The sequence below is a fragment of the Tamandua tetradactyla genome, chromosome 5 (genome assembly GCF_023851605.1).
Source record: "Tamandua tetradactyla isolate mTamTet1 chromosome 5, mTamTet1.pri, whole genome shotgun sequence".
Taxonomy (NCBI): domain Eukaryota; kingdom Metazoa; phylum Chordata; class Mammalia; order Pilosa; family Myrmecophagidae; genus Tamandua; species Tamandua tetradactyla.
The window spans coordinates 131,060,255-131,069,848 of NC_135331.1; the positions used below are offsets into that span (position 1 = coordinate 131,060,255).

At 37.6% G+C, this 9,594-nt stretch overlaps 1 non-coding gene across 1 annotated transcript; it reads left to right on the plus strand.

Annotated features, from left to right (window-relative positions):
- Positions 1–544: 544 nt before the first annotated feature.
- LOC143685355 (U6 spliceosomal RNA) lies at positions 545–648 on the plus strand. Its single transcript, XR_013176600.1, has one exon. It is a non-coding gene; the product is annotated as a U6 spliceosomal RNA (small nuclear RNA).
- Positions 649–9,594: the final 8,946 nt, after the last annotated feature.

A 9,594-nucleotide genomic window follows, 5' to 3' on the forward strand; every position in this document is an offset into this window, starting at 1 on the left:
CATATTTTCATGTAAACCCAATAGTATATCATGAACATGTGTCCATATTCATGAAAAGATAACTGTCATCATTTTTAATGGATGCATAATATTCCATTGTGTGTGTGTGTGTGTGTGTATATATATGTGTGTGTGTGTATATACATATTCTAGTGAACCACATTATATGTTGGTAATCTTTGGGGTACTGAAGCAAAAACTAAAATACATGCATTAAGTTCACAAAAATATTGGCAAATACTATGTCAAAATTAGTAAGTAAAAAGATAAACATGCCATTAAGGAAAGGATCAAAGGACACAGGAAGGTCACAGGATGAAAAATCAATATGGATTTGAAATACAGATCAATATGGATATGAAATTATGTTCAAGCTCACTTAAATCTATGGCATGCAAATAACAACAATATAAAATACTTTGCTAGGTTCAACAAAATTGAACACTAGTCATAGGTTTGAGAAAATGTACACTATTGTTCTATGAAAAAAATATAAATTGCTACCAACATTCTTGGAGGCTCTATCCATTAAAATTCTCAATGAGTGCTTGCTTCGGTGACACATATACTTAAATCGGAATACAGAGAAGATTAGCATGGCTGCTGCACAAGGATGACACACAAATTTGTGAAGTGTTCCATATTTTTTTTAATCCCAGAGTGATTTGAACAGTGAGTAAAAAAGTATTTTCAAAGTCCCTTGAGGGAATGGTGAGAAACGGGGGAAAGTTAACTTCCCCATTTGGAGAATTCCTGATATTCTCACAAGCAATGGGGACAATCAAATCAATAGGCTGAGCCCTCAATCTTGGGGATTTTTCACATGTAACTTATCCCTGCAAAGGATAGACTAAGCCTACTTAAAATTAGGCCTAAGAGTCACTCCCAGAGAACCTCTTTTGTTGCTCAGATGTGGCCTCTCTCTCTCTCAGTCAACATGGCAAGCAAACTCACTGCCCTCCCCCTCTCTATGTGGGACATGACTCCCAGGGTGTGGACCTTCCTGGCAACATGGGACAGAAATCCTAGAATGAGCTGGGACTGAACATCAAGGGATTGAGAAAATGTTCTCAACAGAAAGGGGAAAGAGAGAAATGAGACAAAATAAAGTGTCAGTGGCTGAGAGATTTCAAATAGAGTCGAGAGATTATCCTGGAGGTTATTCTTACGCATTATATAGATATCACCTTTTTAGATTAAGGTATATTAGGCTAGAAGGAAGTGCCTGAAACTGTAGAGCAGTGTTCCAGTAGCCATGTTTCTTATTATTGTATAATGATATAGCTTTCACAATGTGACTGTGCGATGGTGAAAATCTTGTGTCTGATGCTCCTTTTATCTGGGGTATGGACAGATGAGTAAAACACATGGATTAAAAATAAATAAATAATGGGAGAATAAGTGTTAAAATTTAAAATTATATATATTGGATAGATGGAAATACTAGTGGTCAATGAGAAGGAGGGGTAAGGGGGTATGGCATATATGAGTTTTTTCTTGTTTCTTTTCATGTCTTTTTCTGGAGTGATGCAAATGTTCTAAAAAATGACCATGGTGATGAATATACAACTATGTGATGATATCATGAGCCATTGATTGTACACCATGTATGGAACGTTTGTTAAGAATGTATGTGCTTGTACATTGTTAAAATAAAATTTTTTTTAAAATTTCAATGAGCATATCCTTGGTCCACATTTGGGCCCAAAAAAGCCCATCTCCTTTTATGAACATTCCCTTATTTAGGTATTGCTGTGGGCTGCACGCTGTGCTAGATGCTGGGGACAAGACAAATAAATCCCTGACCTCTACTTTTACAAGAAGCTTATGATATATGCACTCTGAGCAAATCAAGCTCACTTAAAGAAACGACTGGACTTTCAATAAAAAGTTCTTGAATATACAGTAATAATAATGCATTTGACTAAAATCATGATTCGATGCTGAAATTAATCAGGCTTTCTCCAAACAGAATTTTTCCATTTTCAGTAATGATTAGAGGAAAGTTCATATTCCCAGAAATTCCTGGCAGAGGTAGAGTTTGGTACAACTGGAAATCCTTCTGGTGGATATAAACTAATGAAGGATAGGTTAAAAAAAATCAGTGTTTTATATTCTGAGACATGCTTCCTATGTTTTCCTTCTTGTACATGGTAACACATCTGTTCCTTCCAGGCTTCCCTATTTCTGTCTCTGAGTAGTAGCTTTCTTCTTCAGAAAAATCTATTCTGTTTTAGGGAGAGAAGTTAGTTGGAAACTCACTGAGGGAGTAGACTGTATCTTCCTCACTCTAGCATCCTGAGCATAGCCTATTGCCCAGTCTATTAGGTAGATGCTATAAATTTTTGTTGACTGTACATAGTTATGGCTGTACCTCATGAAAGGTGACACCAAAAAGTTAGCATTTTGAAAGTGAGCTCTGGATGGAAAACCAAGCCAAGACTGTCATTTAACATCCATGTACTTTTTAAAAATAATGTCTTAGATATAAATATGGTATCATTGGATAGAGTAGAAACTTTTTGGCAAAATAAATGCTATGTGCATAATTACAAAAAGCAAATATTTGGAAATGACCCTATGTCTAAATCAGGCTGTATCATTAATATTGAGCATTAAGAAATAGGTGATTCAGTAACTATGAAAAAAAGGAAACAAAAAAAGGCAGTAGTCAGCTGCCAGGCATAAGATGGCATTTTAGTTAGGGTTCTCTAGGAAAATAGAGCCAACAGGCAATATCTATAAATATGAAATTTTATATAAGTATCTCTCACAACAGTGGGGATACACAAGTCCAAATTCCATAGGGCAGGCCACAAGTTGACAGCTCAGATGAAGGTCTTCAATGAATTCCCCAGCAGCGGCTGGGTGGTTGAAGTGGAGAGAGAGATTCTTTCTTCTGACTCCTTTAAAGCCTTCAACTGATTAGATTAAAGATCAATAATTGCATAAGACACTTTCCCTAGCCAAATGCAGATGTAATCAGCCATGGATGCAATCAACGTGCTGATGATTTAATAAACCAGCCTTCTGTTTTTTTAACCAGCCATAAAATGTCCTTACAGTAATGGTTAGGCCATTGGTTAACTGACCAGACAACTGGGCACCAGACAGAAGCATTTCCTGGTCTCATGAGGTTCACATTCTAGTGGTGTGAAATTTGCAGTAGAGTGGGGATAAAATTTTGGAAAAGGGTGGAAAGGGAACGTAAGGAAAGACCACAAACATAAATACTAGTTGGCTGTGAAATTACAAGGCCTCCTTCATAACTAAGCAGTCCGTGGGGTGCAACTTATAGGAGTGAGGATTGTAAATAAATGTGGTGGGAGATAGTGTTGATGAGTAGAAATGTAGATAAATGAAGTGGTTAAATTCAGACCTAATTATTTGGGTAATGAGATTACACAATACGGTGGAGATTGCGGGTGATGTGAGTGAATCTGTTTGGGGAGGATTGTTGGTAATCAAACAAAGGATAGATTTGACAATCAGATTAGGTAAGAGATCATCTCAAGGGAACATGTGACAGATGAGAGCTTTTGTTTTTATCATGTTAGAAAGTTCAAAGATAAACCCAGGTTGAACAACTTTTAAAGGAAATATACATATTGCGCATACTTAAAAATATGTCTTTCCTTCTTTTCTCCCTTCCCCTTCTCTCTCTCCTTCTCTTAAAAACCATTTGGAAGGATAGTTAAGAAAAGACTCATGTTAAAATCAGTAGAGGACACTTAGCTTGTGTTTGGCTGAGAGATTCCAGTGGCTGAATTGTCAGACTCTATCTGTTAGTAGTTGGTAACAGCTAAATATGTATATATTTATATATATATATATATATATAGGTCATTTATATAACATACATATGTGACCTTCATTATTATTTGAACCATAGGAACAAGGGCAGGCATTAAATATTTTGTTTCCTTTTTTGGTATACTGCATGCTAAAATTATTTTCTTATTAATCCTACTTTTAAATATATTATTCCAGGTTTATGCTGGAGATACTCTAAAGGGTCTTTCAAACTGTGCTACCAGGCCAGGAAGTTTTCTACATATGCATTGGTCGTAAAAATATACCAGTGTCCTTTCCTCTGGTGAAGAGGGATGAGGGGAAACATGTAAATTATTGGCTAAACTGTTTTAAAGCCAATAGCATTATTGATTTCAAACAAGACAATAGAATATCACTAAGAAACAAATGTAAAATACTCAATCTAGTGATGCTAAAATGTTAAAAAAAATAAATATATATATAAATAAATATACACAACCACTCAACTCTACATTAAACTGCTGTCAAATCTATTTAATAGGGGTCATCTTATTTTGATTATACTTCATCAATAAAAACAAAAAAAATAAATTGATCTAACTTGTTGACAATGAACATATGGTAATGGTGACAATTTGTAACAATTTGTTTATTTGGAGAGTGGATATTTGATGTGGCCTTTGAGTAATTTTTGAAAAGATTCCCTTTACCAAAAGGGTATTTTCAGTGGCTTTGGATTCGAGCAGCATTTATTTATACATAAGGTCAATCACATTCCTTCCACTAATTTAAAAATGAGCTAGTTGGATGATAGAATCTTTGTGTGTGTGTGTATTTAAGCTAACTTCATTATCTTGGCTAAAATAAATAAATCTGAGTGGAGAAAAGTAACGAAGTAATGTTCCTATTAGTTGTTAGGATAGGAGTTAGTGATCATTATTGAGGGGCCATAGGTTTGGCATTTAGCAATATTGGTGGCAATGCTCTCGTGACTGGTTATGAAACTCCAACCCACGGTACCCATGTTAGACATGCTAATTCCAGTACGGCACCATATGCATCTGTAAGTACAAACAGGTGGGCAAGAAATGGGACTCAGGTAAATGGTCTCAAATAACACCTTCCTTGGTACCTTCACTCTATAAATGCACAGGGCATTAAATTCAGTAACTTCTTTGGACCATCTCCTTACCCCCACCCCCCAAATACAAACCAGAATCTAGAAGTCTTAAAGAGACATGAAAAATAGGAGAAAGTATCTTATCTTTAGTGCATTTGAAGATACAACCTCATATGAGACTGGCTTGGTCTCTCAAGTTCATGGTGCTGCTGCTCCTGGTCTAACTTGAGTGCAGGAGTCTTGGCCGCAGCTAGGAGTCCTGGTGTCTAGGGGGTACCTTCTTCTATGCAGTCCTCCACTCTGAAATATTGCCACTTTCCTGAGTTCCTGTCACTTGATGGAAGGGGCTTCCCAATCACAAGAATAAATCTCACAAATTCTAGCTCCTTCTCAGCCCCTGAGAATCGCTCCTTTCTCTTTTCTTACTCCAAAGACCATGTTATCCCATACTCCTTTTGGGATACATAGACACATTTTCAACTAGTACACTTTGACAAAAGATAGGAAGAACCCTCTTGCCCAAGTCCAAGGAAATACTAAAGGACCTTTTGCTGCCTGTTTAGAATGGGATAAAAAAAAAATTATAAAGCAGGTAATCATAAAATAGTATCTTGGTATGTTACAAATCATCTTGGATGTCTTCTCTCATCTGGTAATACAAGATATGGGTCTTGTTGGTATCGACTGGTTTGGCCCATGTTTTACTTCCATGCCTCCTGAACGTACCATTACCAACAGATTTTATGTGCATGGAGCTTCCTGGAGCTGAACAGGTGGAACAGGCATTGGTTTATAGGGCCCAGGTTCGTGGCTGGCAAGGCAGAATATCCTAACCGACATGGTGGGTTGTTGATTTAATCCTGAATCCTGAATCTCTGAAAGCAGCAGCTGAGAATACCTCTAATTCTCCCAGCCCCTAAGATGTGATGCTTGCTTCTCCTTACTTGCCTTTCCCTACTTCCAGTATTCACACTCTTCTGATTTTTTAGGTGTGAAGTTTCCTTTGGAAGCAACATTTCTTGGAACATTACTAGCAATTCCTCCTTTCAACATGGCAGTGTTTTGCCCTGTTGTGGCTCACTTCCAAAGAATTTATCTAGTTTCACTCCTAACTGTAAACATTTTGGGTCTGGAGAGAGTAGAGAAAGGAAATGCTAATAATACAGATCTGTGCAATTGCATAAGATTTTGTTTATTGGTTATAGTTTAAATAAATAAATGAAATGTTATCTCAAGTCGAAACATGCACATAAAATTCCAAGTAAATGGAAGATGAGGATCAAAATGGAGTTAGTTCTAAATTCTGAGATACTGAACTGTTTGTATACAACCTGATCATTTCCAGAAACATCAGGTCTTTATGTGATACCTGACACTCAGAGTAGACTTCGACCAGAGATATGAATGAAGCTGCCCTGGATAGGACTAAGGTAGATTAGGAATCAGGATAAAGGATGATATCATCCATATTTTTAAACTTCAACTTCTGTGTGAGACCAAAGAGAGAAGTGTATATTTGGTACAAAATATATATTTTGGGTAGTGCAGTTTCTAATTTAACTTGTATGGTCAGTTTAGTTGAACATCACAGGTACATGGAATCTTGAATAGGGCATGAGATCTTGTTGGTTTTTCCAGGTTAGTGTGATGATCACAGACTTGCAGACAAAGAACAAATTTTCCATTTTCCATTTGAAATCTTGCTGGTGCTTGTAAAAAGATACACTGATTCTAAATGGCCTTTATTAAAATCAGGATACCATGTGGGAACCACATGAACCATGGATTATGCCCTCAAATCAGGCCAAATTCATAGTAGGAAAAACCTTCTGTCTTGGTGGGAGAATGAGATGAAACATGAAACAATAAGGCTTCACAAAGATCCGCACAAACTGAAGCGGTTGGTGTGGGAACAAGAAAAAATTACAAAATTATCCAATAGAAGAGAAATTGTGCATTAGCTCGTCTTTGTGACTCGCCTAGGAGAGAAATTGATATCACATGAGCTGTTTCCCAAAGTCTTTTAAAAGCATCAGGCCCATATTTGATGCTTGTCCATCTGCCTCCAAAACCTGTATCCTACATCCCTCCTCTTGCTGTGAATATACTCTGGAGATGTTGGGAACGTAGCATCATGGAATTGCTTGAGGCTCTTCCAGGAGACAGAAGACCTTGGGGAGGCAGAAGTAGAGCAGGGGGAAGATAATATGAATGAGATGCTGTGTGTCTAGAAGTCAATTAGGGGTATGGTGACTGTAGGGACCTGGAGAGGGCATATTGGGTCTCAAGGCACAGCGGTTGCCAACTATTGTCATAAGAGATGTGGATATGATAGTCCTTCCAGTGTTTTGCAAGGAGTCAGAAATCCAGTTGCTCATATAAAAATATCTCCCAAATTTTAAATATTGGTATTTAATTCAAGTTTGCTGAAAATTAATTTTTATATAGCCAAATAAAGCATATATTTACTCAATAGTTGGCCCCTTGATTAGCAGATTGCAAACACTGAAAGAGTGTGCCATGTTGAGTAAACTTTATTACTTGAAGTTTTCTGCCCCTCTTTTACCAGAGTCAGACTTTTAGGGAGAAAATGGTGATTGTCCTATGTGCTTCTGAATTCTAGAAGGGAAGTGGAGTTATTCTGTAGAAGAGAGTAGCAATGGGTTAAAGGCTTAGAAACTGGATCATCTTAATCACAGAAAACAAACAAACAAACTGCACAGACATTTAACCCTGTTGCTAGGACCCTATGCAGTCTATCTCCATGCCTAGGACATCAGCCTTTGCTTTGTAAGCAGGGGTGGTGTTATATACTTTGAGGGCATTACTGTACTTAGTCCAGGACCAGAAGGAAAGTTAGTGCTCAAGAAACCTCGAATTTTGACTGAACCTTTAATATGAATTGAGACAGATGAAATTGTCATGTTTTCATTGGTTTTATTTTACCTTAGTCAGCTTTATAGTAATATGACTAGCTCAAAAAAATATTCTTTCTCAGACACTAACCTAAATAAACATAGTTGACCTTGAGCAGAACTGTAAAGTTTTCAGAACTTTAGTTTGGGGTTGGGAGGGGTGTAACATGATGGTTAAATGTATGTGTTGAGACTGATTGTATGTGCTTGAATACTGGCTCAGCCACTTTCCAGCAGATTTTGAATCCAATTCCCTTTCTGAACAATGAAGCTAGAAATAAAACCTACCTTCTAGCAATGTTATGAAGGTCAAAGGACTTATTGCATGAGAAACTTTAAATGGTGCTGGGAAGCTCTAGGTAAACAAAGCTAATATTTCCATGTTCTCTTTTTCTACATCTCACAATCTGACTGCTTAGGAATCCTCTCCTACCATACCTTACCCAGCCCAACTTTCCTCGGACAAAGGAAATGATCCCTATTTCCCTCCTTATCCAAACTTCTTTTCCATCAACCCTAATCTTAATTGTCATGAGAAAAGCAGTTTGGATCATTTATGACCAATACCAGTTTACCAGGTGACTTTTCCCAGTGCCATTTGCATATTTTTTTTTAAAAATTGAGGAAGTGATCCTTTGTCTACCAGATTTAACTGATGGTAAGAAACACCTAAGACTGATAAATCACCAGACCCCATTCTTGGAGACTTAGATTTAGTTGATAGGGGGCAGGCTCTTGGAATCTACAGTTTTAATAATTTTCTCAAGTAAATTAGTATTTTCAGAAAGTTTGGGAAAGGTTACTTTAACTAAAAAACTTAATATCTGTGATGATATGCCATCTTCTAATACTGGCATGATCTTTACTCCTTTCTTGTGGAAGTTTGTACATAATCTTCTCAGGTTCCCTAAATCATAAACATGGGTCACTCTTTTCTCTATCCACATAGACAACTCAAAACCTTAGTTTTAAACTTGATTGTGGGAGGCAGAGCAAGATGGTGGCATAGGAAGGTGAGCATTTATTTAGTCCTCTAGAGCAGCTAGTAAATAGCCAGGAACTGTCTGGAACAGCTAACTATTTGGGGGACATCTGTGACCAGACACACATCATACACCAGTCTGAATTGGATGGAAAGGCTCAGATTACAGCACAGAATTGTAAGTAAAGCCCCAAACAGTGAAGGCTGATGCCTCTTCCCCACTGGCATGGCAGACTTTTTTGGAGACACTTTCCCATGGGAAAAAGAAGCAGTCTCTGCTTGGGATCAAGGGAAGGTAGCTCAACTACCTTCTGCAGTTTTAATTAGCAATTTTGTGCTGCTGAATACAATCTCTGAGCACAGATAAACAGAGAGCAAGCAGAAAGGAACCCTGAGGTCTGTCCTGGCAGGAAGGAGGTGGGACTAATGGGAAAACAATGAATAAAAAACAATAAACAGAAGCTTTGGACTAGACTGGAAAAGAACTGCACCCCAAGAAAAGGGGTGCATAGTACCAGGTACCACATTTGGCTCTTGACTTGAAAAACTTTGGGGATAGGGACAGGCTCTGAAAACAGATTTCTTTTCTTCTTATTTTTTTAAACTATTCTACATAGTTCATTTGAGAAAGTCTCAGGTATTGTCAATTGTCAGAGCTGACCGAGGCAAGGGGGGAGTTAAGATAAGTCTGAGAGACAAAGTAATGAGTTAAGTGAAGGAGATAATTCCCTAAAGAGCATATCTTCTACAAGTGGTGGGGAGGGGAACAGGGCCCGGTTCAAGTGGCAGCTCTCATTCAGAGA